The sequence below is a fragment of the Lonchura striata genome, chromosome 2 (genome assembly GCF_050655825.1).
Source record: "Lonchura striata isolate lonStrDom1 chromosome 2, ASM5065582v1, whole genome shotgun sequence".
Classification (NCBI taxonomy): domain Eukaryota; kingdom Metazoa; phylum Chordata; class Aves; order Passeriformes; family Estrildidae; genus Lonchura; species Lonchura striata.
In genome coordinates this window covers 62,079,732-62,102,304 of record NC_140704.1, presented here as the reverse complement: position 1 = coordinate 62,102,304, position 22,573 = coordinate 62,079,732, and the positions used below count along the sequence as shown (strand labels likewise).

Sequence of the window (22,573 nt, the reverse complement as noted above, 5' to 3'; positions counted from 1 at the left end):
GGAAACACAAGGAAAGCCATCAGCTCGTCCTTCTCCCTCCTAACCCCAGCTATATTCTGACTTTTTATCTCACCTTCCTTCTGCTGACTCTCCTACCTGCTCCATTTGGCACTTGCTTTATTGTTGAACTCCAAGATCTCATTTGACAGGGTGAGAAGCAGGAAGACGTAAATGCCTCCATCCCATTCACCTGACTCCTATTACTCCGGAGAACATTTCCACACCTGTTTTCAGATTATTAAAAAGACACTTGAAGAAGTATCTTGCTGGCAAAAAAGTAGCTATCTCACTTTGGTCTGCACCTTCCTTTGGTGCAGGGTGCCCACATTAGCTACTTCTTGTGGACATCAGGTCCTGTGCAAGATGGTCACAGGCTGATTTTACAGATCAGCCACTGAACTTCTTCTCTGAAAAAGAAAGAAAAAAGGTTAGGCTTCTTAGTTTTCTGGGATGCCTGAAGAAAGTCTTTGCTGGAGCTGGCACCAGCTCATCCCCACCAGCAGGGCTGCTCACAAGGCTTTCTCCCAGCCAGTTCTGGGGGTGGCTGGATCCTTTCATGGGATGACATAACTCACTAAACCTGCAGAAGGCTACACCTGCCAAGGGTGTGAGGGGGAGCCTTTCTGGCATTTTAGGAAGTTGAATTGCCTCAGCAGAGGCCAGTGATGCCAGAACTGCCACAAGAGAGGGCAGGGCTCGTGACCGTGGGGTGAGAGAGAAGGGCCTCCCCATTCTTGGCAGCAGGGATGGCTGGTTTGGCCATCCAGAAGCACAGCCTGAGAGTCCTGCCAAGTGCCTGGATCACCAGGCTGGAGGCAGAAAGCTGCAGTGCTCCCAGACCCTCCCTGCTGAAGCTGGCACTGTGCCTGGCACCCCAGGGTGTTAACTGGGACAGGGAAGCAGAACTGCTGGCTGGACAGCAGGGCACAGGGACACTTGCCAGCTGGGGCAGAGCTCCAGGGACATCCCTCACACAGCCAAGAAAGGCAGGTTTGCGTCCTGCAAAAGAGCACCAGCCTCATCTGGGGAAACCCTCATGATGCCCTAGACAGATAAAAATCCTTTCCTTTAGCTTGGAGCACAGGAGTAAGCGGGAGTGTCCCTTCTCTGGCAGAGAAAGGACCTAATGTCAGGTGCCCTCTCACTGTGGAGAGCTTAGACTGAGGTTCAACTACTATTTCCAGCAGCTGCACTACTTTTGGGGTTGTGGGTTTTTTTGGGGGGCTTTTTTGAGGTCAAGGGGCTATTGGGGCTTCTCAAAGGATATTTGTCAGAACTCCCATTGGTGGATGCCGTCAGGGGTTAAATATGAGCTGAGTATCTACTTACTGAGCTCAAGAAGGGAAGAGAAGAAAGACAAAAAAAAAAAAAAAAAAAGAAAAAACAGAGGCAGTCCCAGGCATGCCCAGGAGCAGACCTTTGGGCACCTCAGGAATTTTACTGGCAGGAACATAGGCACTTGCAGACTTCAGACGCCTCTAGGGTTAGGCAGTAGCTGAACAGGGGTTTTGTGGATCTAAATATTGGCCACAAATGCCTACGAGGCAGTTAGGCAGAGCTTACATGCCTAAACCTTTTTTGTGGCTCTAGCCCTAAACTAATATTATGGAAAATACCAGCAATTATTAGGGACTTCTTATCAGATTGGATACATGTTTCCTTTGCATAACTTTACCATGGCCTCATTTATGTGGTGCTTGGAGAGGATGAATACCTGTTCTGCATGAGTAATTATGCCAAAGGCTCGTGTGAGGGAGGTAGTTTTTGACCGCTGAGTAAGGCCAGCTACGTTTACCAACACAGCTCCAGCACTCACAATTGGTCTTACCCCTTAATCTCCCTTGTTGCTTCGTTTGCCTGATTGCAAACAGATCCCAGAATATGCAGTTGCACTGAGATGATTGATGCCAAGATGCTGCAGTGAAAAGGAAGCATTCTTTTAAGTGTTATCACGTTCACGAGCGTAAGCAAAGCCATGTCACGTGACAAAATGTAAATAGAGCATTTCTTAGAAAAGCCATTTATTTGCCTCCATGATTTATTATTCAATGACATGTAGGCTATTTTTTCTTTGTTACTGGCACTCATGTTCATAATAACAAGGTACTTGACTTGAAGGTATTTGGCCAACCTTTCCAAAGTGCTATGTAAGCAGTAATCAGAGAGAGCTAGGTTCGTGAGTCAACAAATTGCTCTCCCATGCTGATCAAACAGTCTTGGCATCTCTATAAAAAAAATAAAAAGGCAGATTTTGGGCTGGCTTACCCAGTTTTCTCTCTAAAATTATTTATTGTATTTGCATTTGGCAGAGTTCAGGCTTAAAATAACCAAGAGTGACAGTTGTTTTATTAATAAAATTTTGCATGTGATTTTCATTTATGTTTAGAAGGATAAATGAGACAGCAAGTTAGCTGCCAAAGTTTTTGTTGCCATAAATTTGGTTTCATTTGCTCAACCTAAAGGCAAAAGATCCTCTAATTTTACACTATACCTCCACAGCCTGCAAGAGAAAGCAGCCTGATAATACTTGGGTCAAAGCTAGTCAGATTAGTAGAGCTGAGGTTTATTGTGAAAAGATTGTATTCCAGCCTACACCAGGTTATTACTGCTAAAGCAAGTTATAACCAGATAGACTGCACAAGCTGCAGGCTTTACCAGGAGGAGGAACTCAAATCTAAGTGGGATTTTTCCTCAATTTCCATCATATATGCTTACAAACCCAGGTCCTTAATCCAAAACATATATTCCCATGCTCAATATTGCTTCTTCACTGTGTAAATGAATGGGATTTTTAAAAAAAATCTTTAGTTGTGAATCATCTCTTCCGTGTGCAAAATGAGTAGAGTTGTGTGAATAATTGCATTTATTTCCACTGTGCTGAATTCAAAACATTTTGGAAGCTTGCATTGAACAGATGCAACTTCCCTTTCTCCCCCTACTCTTAATTTTTTCCATGAAATGAAAAGAAGAGAGCCTCATGTGCACTGAAAAACTCCTTCTGACCCCCAAAATGAAACACTTTGTTTCTGGACGCACGTAGTAAAAGCAAAGGAAATTAAAAGGCTAAATTTCATAAAGGAAGAAACAGCGTTCTCCCCATTCTGATTCCGTAGCCAGTATGCAAGAGACAAATACTTTGGTATCCGGAGGTCTTTGAAGCTGACATCTCCGTCCCCTGGAGATGTCACATCATCCCTCAGCTTAAGGGGGATCACCAGGCTGTGGCTTTCCATGCAGCCAGCCTGCTGTGCAGCTTTTCTCTGTGCTGCCTGTTTTGTGGTGCCCCAGACATGGAAACAGCTCCCAGGGAAATTACTGAGGTGTCACTGCCTGAAAAAGCTGCCTCAAAAGCAGCAGGTTATCCTGCTGCAGACAAGATGCTCCCCCAAGGTACAGCTCTGCAGGTGGAAGCTCTGCCAAGCATCCTCCTTTTGGCTTTGTTTTGGTCTGTCTGTGCACTAAGCTCTTCCCTGAACCCAGAGGCTCCTTTATTCTCAGTGAGGGAGCCCTTCCCATCAGGCTACACAGTTATGCTGCTTTTTAACCAAAGGGTTACTTCACCATTTGGTTTCTACCAAAAGGCTGTTAAAATATTTTCACTTATTGCAGGACCACAAACATCTGTTAATTATGGGTCTGGGGTTTATTTATTTATTTATTTTAATAGCTGGGTCTTATTGACCTTCACTTAAGCACTTTTGAATATTTTACCTCATATAAAGACTGCTGTGTTGAAAAGTGCTAACAATTACCATCATGGGAGTCTTGGATTCAAAGACAGTTTGCAGACCTCATTAAGCCAAGGGGCTTGCCAAGTCCAGTCTTTTCAGTTCAGTGGAAGCAACACTTAAGTCCCTTCATGTAGCAAAGCAGCTGCTAGCAATGGAGCCGGCCTGGCATGGGCAGAGAGAGTTCAGCTCACCCAGGGAGACTCATCAGTCCTGGTACCAGAAGATAGGGAGTCACTCTGGAAACAAAGGGAGCTGTGAGAAGAACCCTAAAAAGCAGCAGGATGGCTTTTTTGACATAGGGCTGATCAGTGAAGCAAAGTCAAGATCTCTGGGCTAGACAAAAGCCTCCTGGTTGTTTTGTGTCACAGGAAACATGACTTCTATCTTGTGTCTGTGTAGTTACAGTGATAAATCTTAACCAATGCAGAGCAAGACTGGTAAGGTTTTCCAAGCCCAGCTAGTGATGGGCTAGCACCCTAGGAGGTCTGCATCATGCCATTGAGAATTCTTGTCTTGTATAAGATATTTGAGAAAGCGGATATTTGAGAAGTTTTAAAAAAGTAAGATAAGCAAAATCAACTCTTCAAAGAGAGGTAAGATGCTTTAGGCATTCAACAGATTGAAAAGCCAGGCTCCATATTTGCATACTAAACATGGAGGTAGGAGAATGCCTTGGGTTAGACAACAGTGATTCTGTGCTTTTCAACTCTGTGTGTGAAGGATTGACTACAGGCACTCAACTACATCAGTCTGAGTGAGGCAGATCAATCTTACATTGGAATGTAAGATCTTCACAGGAGTATGAACAGGGCAAGAGCAGTTTAGAAGCTTTCAGTCTAAAGGAAATGAGAAGCATAGTGGCATTGGTATTCATCAGGGAACTCAAAAATAAGAAGGAAATTGACAGACCTACAAAAGAATTGAGGCTTCTGAATCCAGCACTATTTAGGCACTTTTCATCTGTGAGGGAAAGGAAAAGTTGTGCAAACACATGACAGGTATCCTGATTCCCAGGCCAGTGCTGTCCACAAAGTCCATCCTTCATTCTTTGTGTTATTTTCAGGTCAGGATGTTTTCAAATGAGTATTTTCAAAGGACAAATCCTCTTTCCTCTCTACTTCCAGAGAAGTTACAGAGATGAGCACTCATATTTGCTCAGCACAACCCCTCGGAATTTGTTTGCCCCAAACCCACTCTATTATATTAAGGATTCTCCCTATATTTGTATTCAGCTATACATCCTTGCAAGTACTATTTCAGTAAAACACCCAGAAGCTGCGCAAACACGGTGCCCAAGTGTAATGTAAGTGAATACCTCTCTGTGGCATAGCTGTTAACAAGTTTTATAGAAATAAGAAAATAACACAAGATTCACTCTGGAACAAAACTGAATGATAAAGTCCCTTAGTGAACATTTGTGAGACATTGTTTTTGCCTGTAATTTACAGCTTCCTAGTGTTTATCTCTTCAGGTGGGATTTTACAAATTAACCATGTGTAGAACACTCCCCACTTCACAATTCCCTTATCTTACTTAAATAGGAGACAGAGAGCAACTTCTATACATGCTCACACCTAGCTAATAGAAAACAGTGATATACTGAAAATTTCCTTATCGCTTCCAGTTTCCACACAGGTGTTCTTCGTGATAAAGTACTGAATGATATAAACAGTGATTTCAGGTAAAAAGCAATAATTAGTCAAAAGGAAAAGGAAAGAAAAAAGAAAAAAAAACAAATGACAAATTAAACCACCTTTCCTCAGTAGGATTTAGCTGAACTGAAAATACTGAAAATATTCAAATACAAGACTGTAAGTGTGAATTTTTTTCAGTGAGGCACATAATTCCTTTAGTAATTGCTGTCACCTCTCACAACCCATAGGCAACTTCTCTTTCATTTTGAGATGATCTTGATGGGCTATTCAGAGATATGATAAGGAAATGTATGATATTCCCTTTGGTGTCAGCCAGTGCAGGTTTGTCTCCAGTGGGTGCTATCACAGATAGGGTCTACAGTTATTCCTGAACAACAGTGGTAGGAGAGTTATTCTGGAAGAGGAATTACTGAGAAAGCTCTCTCCATTTTAGTTCTTCTGGAATTGTTCTTTCAGATGTAATAGAGAGCATTTCAGTGTATTTAAACCAGCTAAACTGTGGTTAAATAGCTGTTTAAATAGCTAAACTGTGTTGCTGCTATTGTGCAATGAGTGTATCAAATACCTCAAGTCCACAGAAAATTGTGAAAATTTGTGTTCTACACTGCTTTTGATTATTTTAATTTTTGTGTTCCAAAGAAAACCTTTATTTTATAGCCCTTACTAATTCCTTCCAAACAGACCACTAGAGGCCCAAAAAATAAAAGAAAATTCACACCTGCTTTTGTAGAAGTGCATGGTCAAGTTTTTGCTACTGTGAAGGCCACTGCTTTCTGGACAATGTCACTAGAGACAAAACTGGAAACTTGAGCATGTGATGATGTTTTCAAAAATCCATCCTGTCTCAGTTTTCCACCATTTGTATTAATTATCCAATAATGTTATGAACTAAGATTAGTAATTCATAAACCCCTCAATAAAATGTAGAATAACAGAGTATCAGTCTAACAGAAGAAGGAATTCAAACATACATTAAATTTCACAATTTCCAAGGTTGTGTCACAGGCTTTTTCCAGAGCAACACTGACTATGCTCTCTGTCAGGACAGGACTCTGGATTTGCATCTGTTGTTCATGTGGTACCCACAGGGTTCAGTGGCTGCACTCAGCCAGGCAGATGTCATCAGGACTGGACAAGAGTACCAGACTCCTCAGTCTAAAGGACAGCACTGCCTTTTTCTTATCAATTCTTCTTAAAGTTTCTGCCAACTTATAAGGAATAAAAGTACTTTCAAAAAGTGGAAATTTTGTTTTAGGTGGAAAAGTAATGCTTTTTCCCAGTGGCTTTTAGATTATTTCTCTAGAACCAACAGAGTCCCATTGAGTAGGGAGATCCATCTGGGACTTTACATCAGACCTATCAAATTTCTCTGTTATTTCTGTCTCATATGCTTTCTGTAGTGGTTTTATATTCTCCACATATTGGTGTCTACTGAACTTCTGAAACTTGGAATTAGATACCTGGTTAATAAGTTGTTGTTGTTTTTTTTTTTTTTTTGTTTGTTTTTGGGGGTTTTTTTTGGTTTTTGTTTTTTTTTTTCCATTCTCTTTCCAAAGGCCACCCAAGAGTTAAAAAAAAAATCTTCAATGTTTTCCACAGGTCGGGTGTTTTCTGGGTAGGTTTCTTCTGGCATCTACAAGAGGTACCAAGATAATGACAGAGATTTCTAGGCTCAGAATGCGTGAATTACTAATTACTAAATTACCAGTTTCTCAGTAGGAGATGCAGGGTGCCACTACATAGGCACAGCATGCTGCTGTACAGCTGAACAGCATCCTTAGCATATCTACCTAGCAAATATTGCTTTCTCAAACCCTCAAGGCAGATAGGAGTAGGAATTTAGACCAAAAGTGCCACTGGCAGAACATCTATTCCAAGGGCAATTATACAGAGTATCAAATATATTTGATTATTCCTAAGCATTCTTGATAAGCATCAGATATGCTTAACACTTTCCAAGAAATCTTTTCACAGGAGCAGGACCCCATAGGTATAATTTAGCCTACATAAACCAAAACAGAATAAAACTCTTGGAGCATCTTTGCATTCTTGAGATCTGTTGCACTGTTTTCATTTGGAGTGGCCACAAGCAATCACATAGGTATTTTTTACTCTTGTTGCAGTTCTTGTAACATGAGTGTTTGCTGTGGATTATGCCTCACACTCCAGCAGCACCAGTATTATCTCATGTCACTGACTCTTCCTTACTTTGCTCAGTCAGGGTCCAGTTGGATGCCACCATCTGTCAGAGTCCACAAGGAGGCATGGGGGTCTGAAAGTGGATTCTCATGAGAAAGACAGCAATGTGAACAGGAAATGTCCCATCAGGAATCCTTTCTTGGGACAGGCTCCTGTGGAAAAGAACAAACCCTTATTGTCACTATTGCAGCTTTAGCTTTATATTCTTGTGCTCATCCTTTGATTCATTCTCTCAGCCCCCACTCTATTCCCATCTGATGGATGGGAAACAGGATATTTTGTGAAATTCTTTCCTTCCTGTGTGGGTCTACATGACATCTTTAATTATCAACTCTCTGCAATGGAAATGAACAATTAGAAAGCACAACTATCCTGCCGATGAGATCATAACACAGTGGTTTTTTTAACAGGTATTTAAGGCATCACTTTCTGTCATTGATCAGAGATCATTGATGTTATTATTTAAAAATATTACACACCAAAAAAAGTCTTAAAACACTTCCCTACAGAGCCAGTGATCAGGAAGAGCTTTACAAACATTGTCTGTCTTTGTGTCCCCTGAAGAGTTTGGGTTTTTTTTGTGATGCAAAAGGGAAGGAGACCTCTGCCTTCTTCCATGGACAAAGCTCCAGCCAGGTGGTACCTGCCATTTTACCTGGAATGAGTAGGAATACTTGTTTATTTAATAACCTTAATGCAGGAGCTGATCAGAGTGATGTGTCCTTCTTCAGAAAACCCCAATGGCTGAAAATATTTTTGTCAGGGTGGGATTTCACACTATGGAGGCACAGAGATTAGCACTGCCTTGGAAGAAGACCACAGTATAGACAAATCTGGCATGCTCAGAGGATCTGGAATTGATCCTTCCTTGCCTTGTCCTGTAGACTGGTGGGTATAAATGCTATCAAGCCTCATCTGGCAGGACTGTCCTTAAATGCCAGCAGTCCAAGTGATAGCCCTCAACTTCTGGATGTCCTATTGGGTTGGCCTATTCCTCTCTCCCAGATCTACTACAATGAAATTTTCTTTTCCCACTACTGCAACTGTACAGCCCCAGGGGACATTAAGATCATTCTGCTTTCTGATTTTCCTTCCTTTTATTTCTTTGCTACTTTTTATTAGTTTGAATTTCTGATGTTCTCCCTGGCACCCGGGAGAATTCATTTACACCACTACAGAGCAGCAAACACTCATTTTGCAAAAACAAACAGTAGCAACACAAGAAGTTAGGTCAGAGAAATCCAGGGTTTCTGAGCCAGTATGACATTCCAAAATTTGGGGCTGTGAACTAAGAAAAGTGCAGAACAAAGTATAGGGTTGTGCTTTTGCTAAAATATCTGTCATTTCCCAAAGGTGTCTGAAGGGTGGTGTGAAAACCCGTGTAGGATCTCACCAGGCTGTACGTCACATCTGAGAAGACACAGACAGGAATAAGAAGATTTTCAGGCTGAGCTTGTGTGCCAAATCTCCCAACTGCTATCTCACATTGTCACAGCAACAGGTTTGTCTACAGCTGCTTCACAACACAAAGCAAATGCAGGCACTGCCTCCTCATTTTCATACAGATCTAATCATGAAACAAGAATGTGCTTGGTCATATTTGTGCTGGGACTGCATGTCCTCAGCAAAGTTTACACACCCCGATAAATTGGCTTACAGTTGAAAATAGAAACTACTACTGTAATAACAGAACATTAATGCACATTACCTCTGAGCAAAGATTGCCAGGCTGTGAATATTGCTAATGGCAATACTACACATTAATACACATTTCTCTGAGCAAAGATTGCCAGGGTGTGAATATTGCTGATGGCATTAAGGGTCTTTATCTCATCTTGTAAAGTGTTATCAATCACACTACAGGTGTTAAGCAGGTAAAAGCTGTAGTTTGAGGCAATAGATAAGAACTTTTCCCTTGGATCTTAAGCACTCTTTCCTACTAGACCTTTCCTGAGAGAAAGTATCAGGATATCAAAGGGGAAAAAAATACATATTTTTAGGCCTTGGGGCATAAGAGGGAAGAGATTTTGTAGATAGTTTTAGGAGAAGCATTATCAGCCTCTCAGAATGACTTCAAATAGCAATCTCTTCCCCAATCACAACCAGATGTTTATTATATTTAATGAAGAATTTTCTTTTTTTTTTCTTAAATAACAATATGCTAATAATATTAAAGCTATGTCTTGTGAATTTGTGAAGTGTATGTGGAAAGAGAGGCAAGCATATTTGAGCTTGTCATATACCATAGGCACCCAAAATAAATGGGTGGCTACATTACACTGGGGCTTGTTTGATGTACTGGGATCTAATGCACATCTCTTGGTTTGCTCCCAGCAAGTGTTATGTGTCTTTAATACACAGAAGGTAAAGAAATAAATTTCAAGGCTATAACTGAAAGCCACTGTAAAATTCCACTATTACTGCCATGCTGTAAAGTACATATGTTATTGATTCCTCTGGCCTCTTTTACATGGGAGGTGACTTGGTGGCTTGGGGCCTCAGCTTTTTTCTGAATTCAGACTCTGCCCAAGGAATTTGTTGGCCTTAATCTGAGTCTCATTTTGGGTACAGAAATAGCTACATTTATAGCAAGGAAAAGAAGATACCTATGCCTGGTTCTAGTTTGAATCACAAGTTTATATTTTTGGGAGCTGAAAATCTGTAATTCAGAGCAACAGGTTCTTTTTTCTGATAAAAAAAAAAAACAAACATTTTTTTTTACAACTTTATACATTTTTCCTACTCCAAACAAAAAAGGGAATGACCAAAATGAAAGATATATGTAAGAATTACAAGTCCTAAGCAGCATAAAACCAAGGGGAAAAGTAAAAGCCCTTTTCTCTGTGCAATTGATCAGAGGCTTCAATTCATTTTTGAGGCAGGGAAACCCTTTGTCAGTCATTTTAGAGTCTGGGAAGAGAGGCTGGGATATACCCAGGGACCTTACTCGGGGTGGGCACTGGAAAGCAGAGCAGAAACCTGGCCCCACATTTCCAGTTTTGAATTCCAGCTGCCCAAACTGAACTCTAAACCATGGGAACTTCAAGCCAAAACCAATCCTGAAAAGAAAAAAGAAAAAAAAATAAAAGTTCTGCTAGGAAAGATATCTGCAAAATTCTGTGCATATAACCTGATATTTGGTATCTGAGCTATCTACCTTCTAACACAAACCACTACAGATGAAATAACCAATCTCCTCACACACAGGTACATTTTTAAATGAGCAGATTTTGTCAGATTTCAGCAGAACTTTAGTGTACTACAGGTAGGTTCTAACTGTAGGTTCAGTTAAAACATTTTTAATAATTATCTCATATTGTAGTGATCATCTCCTGTGGTCACTCAATTTTCACAGAGTGTTACAATATTGTTTTATCTAATGGTCTAAATCTATTAAGAAAGGCAATGCTCCTGGAAAGGTGAGAATTTTTTTGTGCCTAAACTGACAGTAGATCAAAACTCAAACGCTGACTCTGAGCCCTTGGTATGCTGGAGAAAATAGCCCCAGACTTGTGAACCCAAGCTGTGCCCGTGCCATGGTGTGGTCCAAACGTGGAGGAGCTCTTTCCAGAAGCCCAACTGCAGCACTAAGGAATACACACCAGTTAATTTACCCCGTTTATTACCCAAACCCAACAGTAGTTGATCAGCCTCTGAAGTGAAGAACTCAATCTCAGTTACCAAGATTGACTGATTGGAGTAATTGAAGCAATCTTATTTAATGTTTGCCTTAAATGATCTGGCAATCTGATTCAGATAAGATTTCAAACAGTCTCTGTGCTTTTGATCTCAAATTAGCTTCAGGATTAACTCAAGCTTGGTTCAGACACAGTAAAAAATTCTTTTAAGTATATCTTACACCACAGCCATGCTCAAGCCCTCTTCCTGATTCCACCAGATTAATTAAAGTCTCACTTCAATCTGGTTGTGCTAGTGGCAGTCTGTACTGTAGGACAATGCTGGGAAGCTGAGGGGAGATGTGAAACCACTTACAGAAACTCCTGTGGCTGAAGAGCTGCTGCAGGAGGGAGAATCCTTGCTGCCTCTTCTAAATGGTGTGAATGATTGTCTCTCTGATACACAAAGAAAAGTTTCTGTGACCAATAAGATCAAGAGATAACATGTCCTTCCAGAAAAAATGGCATTAAATTAGTTTATACAAGACAGCAGACAAACCCCAATTCTACCAGTGAAAGCTCAAAGTGAGCCTGAGCCTTTAAGGAGCTTTCCTTCTGCCTTCTGTTCACAGGACGTTTGAGACAGAAATGCTTCTAACATTTTGAAGGCATACTACACAAGAGGTATAATTTCTTGTAACATAAAAATATCTTTTTTGTTGTAAGTATTTGCTTTTAACAGCTCTGTTCCTTTGTGCATTCCTTTCCCAGGCACAGTACAGGTGCTTCAGGGCAACTCTAAAGACAATTTTCAACAGTGGCTTGGGAGCATAACTACGGGTTTGCTAAACAACATAGCTAAGCAGACAGACAGATAGCTGTCAGAATCAAGTTACTGCTGTAACTAACCTCATATAATAAACTCTCCAGGCAGCCTATTTACAATTTGAGGGGAAAATATACCTTTGAAAATTGTTTTCTAAAGGTATTCTGGCTCACATTTCTCTGTTCATGATTAAGCTTTGTGGTATTAATTCCATTTTTTTTTAATCTAGGGAGGTATCTAGGCTCAGCTTTCTAGAAGTACCTAGGTGTGAATAGCTGCAGATGTGCACACTGGTACCTCAGGCTTGCCGAAATCCCAGCCTATGACTCGCAGCTCTCCATCATTTGCTCTTTGCTGCTGTTGAAAGGGACAATAAACACTTTGAAAATATGCTCCTAAGTAGCAAGATTACTTCAAAAGGTGAGTTTGAGGTTCTTAATTCCCTTAGAAATGCTCCACATTTTTCACCTCAGGTCTACAGAAGTATTTGTGCATCACCTAAAACCACAAAGCCTGATTTTGATTAGGCTGTGGGTACCACTGCAAGTTATTGCTTTAAGATAGCATCATGAAAAAACTTCAGTTATAACTTAATTAATTCAAACACTATCGTTGCTTTTGAATGGAAGCATTTTATCCAAGCAAAGGATCACCCCTGAATGACTGTATATGTACTGCAGAACCACCATGGCTCTAGGGTTCAGCTAAGGTCTACATTCAAAGTTACTGCATTAACACTTATGTTATACTGCTGCCTACAGGTCCATATTTAAAATTAGGGTGTTATGCTAACTTACATTTAAACAAGGCTCCTGTTCCAAAGCTTAGGAAACAAGCAAGATAAGAAAGATATGGGAGAAGTTGAACCCATTTTACTTTCCATGGTTATGTTTGTGTATGTAATTGAATGCATTTCTTCCACTGCCCTGAAGCCACCACAGAGGGGCTGGTTTTGTAGCAGAGCTACATTTGGGAATGCAGTTCAAGAGGAAAACAGGGATTATGGTAGTGCCTGTATTAGAGGTGCTGTGGAGGAAAGCATAGGGATATCTGGAATGGCAGCCCTCAACTGACAGACAGGTCGGTATCTGATAATCTCTCCTGTGGTGTTTGTTGCAAACTGTGATTTCCCCTTGTGGAAACTGCACATTTTTAAAAGCAAATGTATATGTATTTTGAGGTTGGACACAGAATATAAGGACTGTCTTTTCCTAATTTGTGGTTTAAAGATCCCTTACAAGTAGCCTATAAATCTCAAGAGCTTGTCATGTTGCATCTCACTAATATATTGAAAGAAAAATGACATATGCCACAGGTTTCACCAAAATAGAAACATCATTCTTGCAGAGGCTGGAGTGGAAAAGGGTAGTTTTCCTTTCCAGATCATGTGCATAGTTCTTTGGGTAACCAAATTAAATTGCTACACACATACTTTGAATTTCAAAATACTTTCTGAATACAGGAAGAAGACATTTCAACTTAGTGCCTGTAGGGGAGCCAGACGCATCTGCAAGCACTTCCTCTTCTCCCTACAGAACTGATTGATCTTGGCAACTCAGGATGCTGGCAGTTTCAACTAAAGCTAATAGCAGCTAAAATTATTTTCCTCCATGTTCTGTAAACTACACTATTTCTGCAAAAGGAGACTCCTTCATTTGAACAATTAGCAAACAGACATTTCCTAAGATCATGTAAATTAATAGAAATGTTAGCATTTAGCACTCAAAATCCTCTGTACCCTGGAGGCAGGATAAGGTATTAGTCAGGTCTAATTAAAGTTGTCTTATGCCAGGCAGTCCCTGGTGACTGCCACAATACTGTTTCCTATGTAATTGTTGGTCAATTTGTTGCAATATATCATCAGGATTACTGAAATATTAGTTATAATTACAACTTCAGAGTCAATAGCAGTGTCACAGCAAGGGTAAGCAAACACTAGAAAATTATGAGAGATGGAAATACCTTTCTAACAGCTACATCATATTAGTAGTACAGAGACCACCCACTGTAACAGCTAGGCACAATGATAAATTCCTACTTGGAGAAAGTGGAGTTGGATATTTTTGCCTTAATGTTCTGCATTCATCTCAGTGACATCCCCTATAAGCTCCTCTTTGATTCCTGCCCACCAGCTGTGGAGCATGCATGTGAGGTAGTTTAAACTTGCTAAAACCCTTACAATCTGCCAGACTAAATTTTACAGCTACCAGTGTCAAACCATCTTCACAGACCATCCCTAAGGATGCCTCTCCCAAAGGTCTGCAGGTCATTTTATGATGGCTCTTTGGCCACCCCAAGTCCCATTTTCACAAATTATCTGGGGGATCAGGAGCCCACGGCCTGTCAGACAGGTACCAGTTCTCCATTCTCCAAAGGCCACCTCTCCAAGTACTATTTACTTTTTATTCCTAATATGTTGGTGGGTTATGACCTCTTGGAAAATTGTCCCTTGTGTATTTCTGAGAATGCCAACACAAGGAGAATGGAAGAAGTGTGATAGAAGTGTCGACTGCTTTTCAAAGAAGAACATAGTATTTGCAGTTCCTGTTTTGACTCACATGAGAGATACTTTTTGAAACCATTCACCATTTCAAAGGATGCATTAATTTAGTGAAAAAAAAAAGAAAAGAAAAAAAAGAAGTATTTTTCTGTGAGACAAGTCCAGGACTTCCAGGAAATCCAAATAAAAAATACTTCTGATAAGAAATTTCAAGTTTTACTCCAAGTTCAAGGTGTGTTGGGAAATAGACTGAGAGTTCAATGTGTGGAAATATGACCTGTAAAGTTCAGCATATACTGCAAGAACCAAAACCTAATTAGGGGAGTTGGTCAGGCTTTTAACTTATCTACCTAATCTCCAACCACAGCCTCAAAGGTTGAAAATGTGACTGCATCTTCTAAACCAAGAAACAGGTCATTAAAATTCAGGCTGTACAAGTAACATTGCACTCATTTAACAAAACAAGAGTTCAAAACATAAGAAGTTTAACTCCACATCAGAGACATTTCTGGAAACCGCAGACTTAACGAACTATCTTCCCCTCCATTGGTTTCAAATGAAACAGGCACAGAGGCTTTCTTTGGCACAGCCTAACCCTGTTCGACCAGGTGTGGGTTTCAATTAAGTTGCCCTCATGCAGGAATTTGAAGACAAACATTTGTAAACTTTTTTTGGTTTGTTTGTTTGTGTTTTAAAAATGTACCCTCAGTGGTCACCCTGCTGAAACCAGCCTGGACAGCTGGAACAGCAACCCGGAGTCAACCAGCCGAGTCACAGCCCTGGCTGAGTGTGAGCTTGTGGTCTGCTCTCACAGCCTGACTCAGTGGAAAAAAAGAAGCCTGTGGAAGCTCAAGCTACAGGGAGATGACAGGTGACTTCTGTGGAAAAAAAAAACCCAATAGCTGTAGTCCCACACCCATTTCTGGAAACCTGGCACAAGTCATTTGTGGGAGAGAAGGTATCGTGCAGAGCTGGCTGATAGCGGAACAAGTCCATTCCAAAACTGTGCAGGTTTTCCAATTTTTTTGTATGGTCTTGAAATGAAAACAAAAAAAAAATAAAATGAAAGGGTGTGGAATTGTGTTGAAACATCTATTTCTGAGTTAGAGAGATTGTTTTCAGATCAGACATAACCAGAGACCTCAACCTGGGATACATAAAACTCTCCATTCATCAACACCAGCACCTCTGAAAAATGTTTTGGCATCTAAGAAGCAGAATATTTTAGTTAAATATATTTCATCAAACGTGTTCTGACGAATTCCAATCTTGAAATGTCATTGTGTCACCAGTTTGTGGAAAGATCAGTGTTTTAAAAAAACTCATAAAAATAAAGGACTGGGAAAGAAGCTGAGGAACAGTCAGTCACTCAAAAGACATTTGTCAGCAAAATTAAATATAAGTTCAGGCATATTCTGTTTCATCACATACTGTTCCTTTTAGGGGTGAGGCACTTAAGTAATTTCTCTATTTTGGAATGAGACTGCAAGACAAACAGTTTATCTTCAGTTTGGCAAAAGAAACTTACATTAACGTCTATCAAGATGAAAGTGGTGCAAACCAGAATATTTTACGGCTTAAATAGTGACTCTGTTCTTCAGCTATGTGTAAACTATTCATCTCACAGGATGCAATCAAATGTCACTGTCTCAATATGAGTTCCCAGTAATGTGGAAAACACAAATCCCTGTAATGCACACATACATATACACGTACACATATATATAGTACCTATATATACATACACACATATATAAATGTAATATTTTCATCTATACACACACACGCACACATGGATGCAAACCACATCTGGAGTTCCATTAAAATATTTCTCCTACCTCCTCAATAACCACAGTTACAGTAATCCCTAGAAGGAACAGAGTAGGGCTAAGGTCAGCCGTCTCTGATCACCAGTGTTTGTAGAAAGTGATTTTATGTTTCATTTGCACTAGAGACTGATATCAAGTTAGAATTCCAGCTCAAAAGAAATTTTATGGAAGAAAAAAATCTTTGGAAGGTTGAAAGATTTTCCCAAAGGAAGATTCAGGGAATAAATGAGAGCTTATTTCAAGACTTTTGCAAGCTGGAAAACAGGGAGGAAATTCCCAATCTTGCTCCTCAAAACACTGCATTATCACAAGAGAGTCGATATTGTATTTTTTCTGCTAAAATTAAAATTTTTTTTAAAAAAATCAGAGGGAAAACATAATGGGTAAACTCAGCTCTTCAGTGAAAATATTACTGTTTTTTCATTTTAAGAGTCTTACCATCTTTTCACCAAGATGATTCCAAACATGATATACATTTTCCATCAAGTTTGAGAGAACTTAATTTCTATGAGAGTTCATAGTTTGGGTTTTTATTTATTTTTCCCCCCAGATGTTTTTATTGAAACAAATTTCAGCCTATTCTAGCTTGAATTTTGGATTCTCTCAAAATTCAAATTCAAAACTTCAAAGCAAGCCATCTCCGCAACCATTACTTTTATAGGATTTTGATCAAAGCCATGGAAATTCCTGGTTCCACCCTGCAATAATGAAGTTGCCCAGGTTTCATTTGAAATCCAACTCTGAGGAGCTGACTTACCCATCTGGTTTGCAAGAATCCTGCTGTCTTCACCTGACCCGAGAGCTTCTCCGCATAGCAAAGCTCTCCTCCAACTGGAACGCATCCATGCAACACAGTCCCTATTCCCTCGATGTGGGGGGGCACCAACATTTGGCTGTCAACCTTCTGTTTACCAACTTTCTCCAAGTTCAGAAAGTGCCTTCTTTCTGCATCCTGAAGATCAAGGGTTTTTTGTTGGTTTTTTTTTTTTTTCTAGCAATTCACTAGATAGCTGTTTGCCTAAAGAGACCCTCCCACTGCTCTTTTATCCTCTGAAGGCAGGCCAATTTTCAACTACAGCCTGGTGGTTGCCTGGGTTAACCTCTGCCTTGTTTCATGAGGCTTAGAAACCCCAATACACCTTTCAAATAGCATGTCTGATCACTCTGCTCTGGCAGATAAGCAGAAAATGAGAATGAGCTTCTCCAGGTAAGCGCCAGCATGAAGCTACCATCATCTTCCAGGGGGAATGCCTGGCAGGCAGGCATGCAGGCAGGCAGGTTTGGAGATCAGTTATGATGGGGACACAGAAAAGGCAGCTGTGTAACAGCACAGTAACAACACTCTTTCAGTGCTTCTGCCAGGCAAGGCTGTGGTGCTTCCTTCTATGGGGAATTTGGGACAAACATCTTGAGAGTGCTTTTAACACTTAAATGTATGTAAGACTGCTGGCTGCTGAAGATGAAATTAACCCTACCTTGTTCTATATAGTTTATATTGAAGTATTTTAGGTTTGAAACTTCATGTTTCAGTTCAAGGCCTTTATCCTGTAAATTTTCCTACTGTTGGTAGGATTTTTCCATCATGCTGGTAGTCTCTTCCTCCTCTCTCACTGTGACCACATGCCACAGTCCTGTGCAATAACACACGCAAAAAGCATGGGTTGATACAACTTGGTTTCTAGTTTCTATTCTTTATGTTTCTTTATGTTCAAATACAAACTTCAATGCACAGAAAAATTTGGGTCTTACACTTGGTCCAAACTGTTTTCATCAACTAAATTGTCCTTTGAGTGAGGACAATTGGAGTGACATCCAGAGGAGCCATCTGAGCTGTCCAAACTGACTCTGGGGATCTAATTACGCCTCAGGATACCTGGCTTTGTAAGGCACAAGCTTTCTTAAATCAGGATGTGTTCAAAATAAGTACAATTGAAAGAAAAAAAAAAGGAAAAACCCAAACCCAAAACATATAAAACAGAAAAACCCCAACAACTTTTACTTTGGCAGTTTAAGTGATTTTTTTTAACTACAAAAACACAGGAGTTCAGAATTCACCACCAAATATCCACTCTTTAGGTCTCCATTCTCTTGTGTGCCTTTCACAGCTTTCCCCAAAACCCTAACCAGACATGTAACCATTACCTGCTGAGGTCAATGGGATTTAGGCAGATCCATGCCCCTGCAGCATGCAGCAGCTCAGCTGCTCAGATTCATTCCACAGTGTGGCCTGCAAAAGAAATTGTTTCAAGGCATACAAAGCATTTGCTGCCTGCTGCTGTTGGCAGGGAAAAACTGCCGTGGAGCTGCTGCCAGGGGAAGAAAGAAATAAAATCCCCTCAGGAAAGAAAAGAACACACAGGTAGAGAAGGGGGAGTAGGGTGGGAGGTGTGGGTTCCCCCGTGGGACCCAGCCTTCACTTGGAAATAAGATGAGCTTGCTGTTGGCACAGGGCTTGGCCAAGATCCTTCCTCCTGCATGCACCTGAGCATCCCGATATGGGGATGTCTGCCACACACTGGGGGTTCCTCCTTGCCCCTCAGCCTTGGGTGATTGGCCTCCTTGTGAAAGTCTTTTAAAAGCAGTGACCCTTACTCTGGTACCTGGCAGCTTGTTGCCTAATGGCACAGTGAGGAGGGCACCCAAAATGCTTCACTGTCTGGGAACAAAAGTGATTGCATAGGAGCACAGCCCTTCTGCAAATACCTGGGTGGTTCTGGAAGTGTTCCCTGGGTCTGGACCCTGTTCCCAACCCAAAATACACTGAAGTGCTTTCTCACCCACACTGATTAGCTGATACCCATTTATGGTACAAGAAACTGGACTACAAACTGTGAGGCTACAATTTTTAAATCTTTAAACACCCTTCTTATCCCCATGCAGCCAAATCTGTTTGGAGTGGGATGAAACAGCTTTGAAAAGGGAAGGAAGCCACACAGGGGCAGTAAGCCGAGAGATGGAGAGCAAAAGCCATGGGAAAGGTCTGGGGCCTGATAGTCCTTCCCTTGATCTCAAGTCTTAAATTTTCTTTTGTATCTATGGTTTCTCCAGCTAATGCAGCAGGTATACCCATGCTCGTTACCCTGCTCACATTATAGTTGCAGGAATCACATGAGAATCCATATTTAAGAGCTTTAAATGTTAATGCAAAAAGAAAAAAAAAGGCTAGATACACAATCTTATTTTTCTTCATTCATTTTGGGGTCATGCATATATGAAACTTCCTCTTCTGTAACTTCTTTCAGTCTCTCTCAGAGCCCTCCTGCAGATAATCCCAGCAGTAACAAAACAATGCTGTCCTTGCTGAATGACAACCCCAATACTTGTCACTCTGCTGAGTGGGTGCCTAAAACAGGCTCTTTGCCTGTCAATTCATTATTTTCTCATCACTCTCTGAAAAAACATTGCACCTTCCAAAGAATGAGACTGAGTATCAAAAAGGGATATTCCCTAGCAGAAAATTTTACAATTCACTTCAGTAAACCATAGATTAAAAAATACCATTTTTATTACCTATCTTATTGAAAAGAGTTTTTCAAACTATTTTAATGGATTCTTTGCCCCAGAGTAAGTGTCAGTTCCAAACTGCTTTGTTTTATGCAACAAAGCTCACTAAAAGACATAAAAAATTACATTAAGTTTATAGCTAGTTTACACACTAGGCATATTTTCCAACTAAATTCTCTTTGATGTGATAATGCAATGCTTCATTTTGAAGCAAGTTCTAGAACTACTACTACTCAAAAAGTGTTGCCCAATGTCACACAGAGACTGTATTTTTCAAATAGTAATTCATAGCTTTTATTTTAAGGACATGTTTATAGAGGTTGAAAGGAAGTTCAGATAAAGTTGTTGCATTGTGGCAATATATGAAATGAATTGTTTTAATAGGAAAGAAGTTTAAGATAATCTCTCGGCCTTATTTCCTTTACTGGTTAAATCCCTTCAGTCACGTCTGTGAGAGCAATGCTGGCCACTTTTGTTTATTTTTCTTTAACTGAAAATTTTTAAGCCTGAAAGTAAAGTTAAGGAGAAAAAATTAGTCCAAGGGGCTTCATGCTATGCCAGCATAAGTCCCTTTCCAGTTGCAGATGCCTCAGTAAGCAAGTGAAATGATGATTTTTGCCTTCCTCCCTGAATTTCTGTGTTCCATTTGCTGTACCCACCATCTGGAAAGGGAAGATTGGCATTGCTATGTGCCAACTCCAGAGATACATAAAAGGAGGATCTAACTTAAGCCAACCAGAAAAATTGTAAAGCTGATGAAAACAGGACAGGCTTGACAAGAAAAGAAGTACTCTTCAGAGGAACTGTCAGGAAGAAAACTATAAGTGAGGAGATTGTACAGCACCAGCAAAAGTACAACACTACCTTCTTAAACCATAAGATAAAGGTTAGGATTTTGGTGGTGAAGTCAGAGCAGAGGTCTGAGATCCAGAGGCTACTGTCAAGCAATATTTCTGTGGTCTATGTCTAAGAAGAGAGTTCCCATTCCTGGATGACTGCCAAAGTTGTCCTTCTCCATTGGTTTCTTTTTTTTCCAGCAGAGAGGGCTAGACAGTTAGATATATAGTTACTTATGATTTTTTTTCAAATACCAGAAGTTAAAAATATGAGGTGGACTAGCCAGAAGACAACAAGTTTCTACTGATCCCTTACCTAACAGACCAGAAACCAGGGACTGTTTCCAGTAATGTCATCTATGTTTTCTGGATTTTAACTCTCTCAGGTCCAGGATAGAGGCCTGAACCAAAAATCCCTGTTTCCCACACAAGTGCTCCTCATGGCTGAGGAGTCTGAAGGTGCAGTGCTGCATCTGGGGTCTGAGGTTGCTAAATCATCAGTCCTGGAGCTCACTCAGGTGCCTGTTTTATGCAGACATGTCACCAACATGCCCTACACCCACCTCTACAGAAAGGCTCTGGCAACATGTACATCTGTCCTTCTGCTTGTCAGGCACACTGGGTCACCCTCAGGTTAGGAGAGATCCCTGCAGATACTAAGGACTTCCATGAGCCACTTGGACCATGTAGGGACAAAACCTTTCCTCATAGACTGTTCCTTATCTCAGACACAGCAAAACATTATTAGCTCAGCTACTGGTAGCCAAACCTGACTGAAAGGCTTTCTGCCAATTTTCTTGTACCTGGCAGCCTCTGCCAGACCACTCACAATGACACCCTTCAACCACAAAACATGCAAGTCATAATGCACAATGCACTTGAGCATTAACAGAGGTGTTACAACATGGATTTACTTATGCCCATCACACTCTCAAGGAACCCTTGCAGACGTCACTGGGCTTGGAGGGAGTTACAGTAATACCAAGGAACAAACAAAAAAACCCACAGCTTAATTTCCCAATATCAAAGGGAGAATTTGCCGATAGCACAGCAGCAAGCCACACTGACTGTGAGCAAACAAGCTCAGTTCTGCATTGCCTGTGTCTGACTTTTGTTGAGGCACCTAACTTTGATCTTTGATAAATGAAAATGTTGGCAGGTAGCTTCTTTTTATGCTGTTTCTGGAAATCCTGCACATTTGAAAATCTGGTGAGCTGGCCTGACTAACACATTCACGAATGCTGACATTTAGTTCACGGTTACCACTGAGATATGACCTGAGTTATTTTTCTCAAGACCACAATCACATCCAGATCTGAAACTGAATTGATTTTAACATAAGTGAAAATATTTTTGTGTTTAGATACAACAGAGAATATTATGTATACCTTTGTCCAACAAAAGGACAGTTTATGTCTCCAAAGTTGAGAGATAATGCCCTGTGGTGTCTGTCTTCAAAGCACCTAAGTGTGAAAGCAGACACTTCAGTTGCTTTAGCCTAGCAGCTGCCAGGGACGTACAGTATCACTGCTGCACTGGTTCATTCATTACAACCTTTCCAGCTCACTTCTGAAAGGGCTGTAGAAACAAAGAGAAGCAGACGTGCCAGGGGACACATTTGCAAGGGTACAACTTATACAACAACTTCCTTGTTTTAATTATCTAAGTGGTAGGCGGGTGGAGCACCTTCATAATTTGCTTTTCTCTTTTATTACTGAAATAAAATATCTGAAATATCTGAGGGTGCTGGGAGAGAGGTCACTCTTATTGCATTCCTTTGTGGGCAGCATGGCTTTTTCAGGGACACCTGTCCACATGAAACTCTGTAAACGCTTTCTAACAGGTCCCCAGGTAGTGGAAAGAGCACAGCTGCTAA

General features: G+C 40.7%; 1 long non-coding RNA gene across 1 annotated transcript in view; it reads right to left on the bottom strand.

Annotated features, from left to right (window-relative positions):
• Window positions 1–22,573, bottom strand: part of LOC116183305 (uncharacterized) — a 118,512-nt gene that overhangs the window by 49,406 nt on the left and 46,533 nt on the right. The window contains exons 2-3 of the long non-coding RNA XR_004147905.2: window positions 11,579–11,658; window positions 97–7,737 (exon numbers count right to left, since the gene is read on the bottom strand). This is a non-coding gene — a long non-coding RNA (uncharacterized LOC116183305). The remainder of the gene's footprint in view (window positions 1–96; window positions 7,738–11,578; window positions 11,659–22,573) is intronic.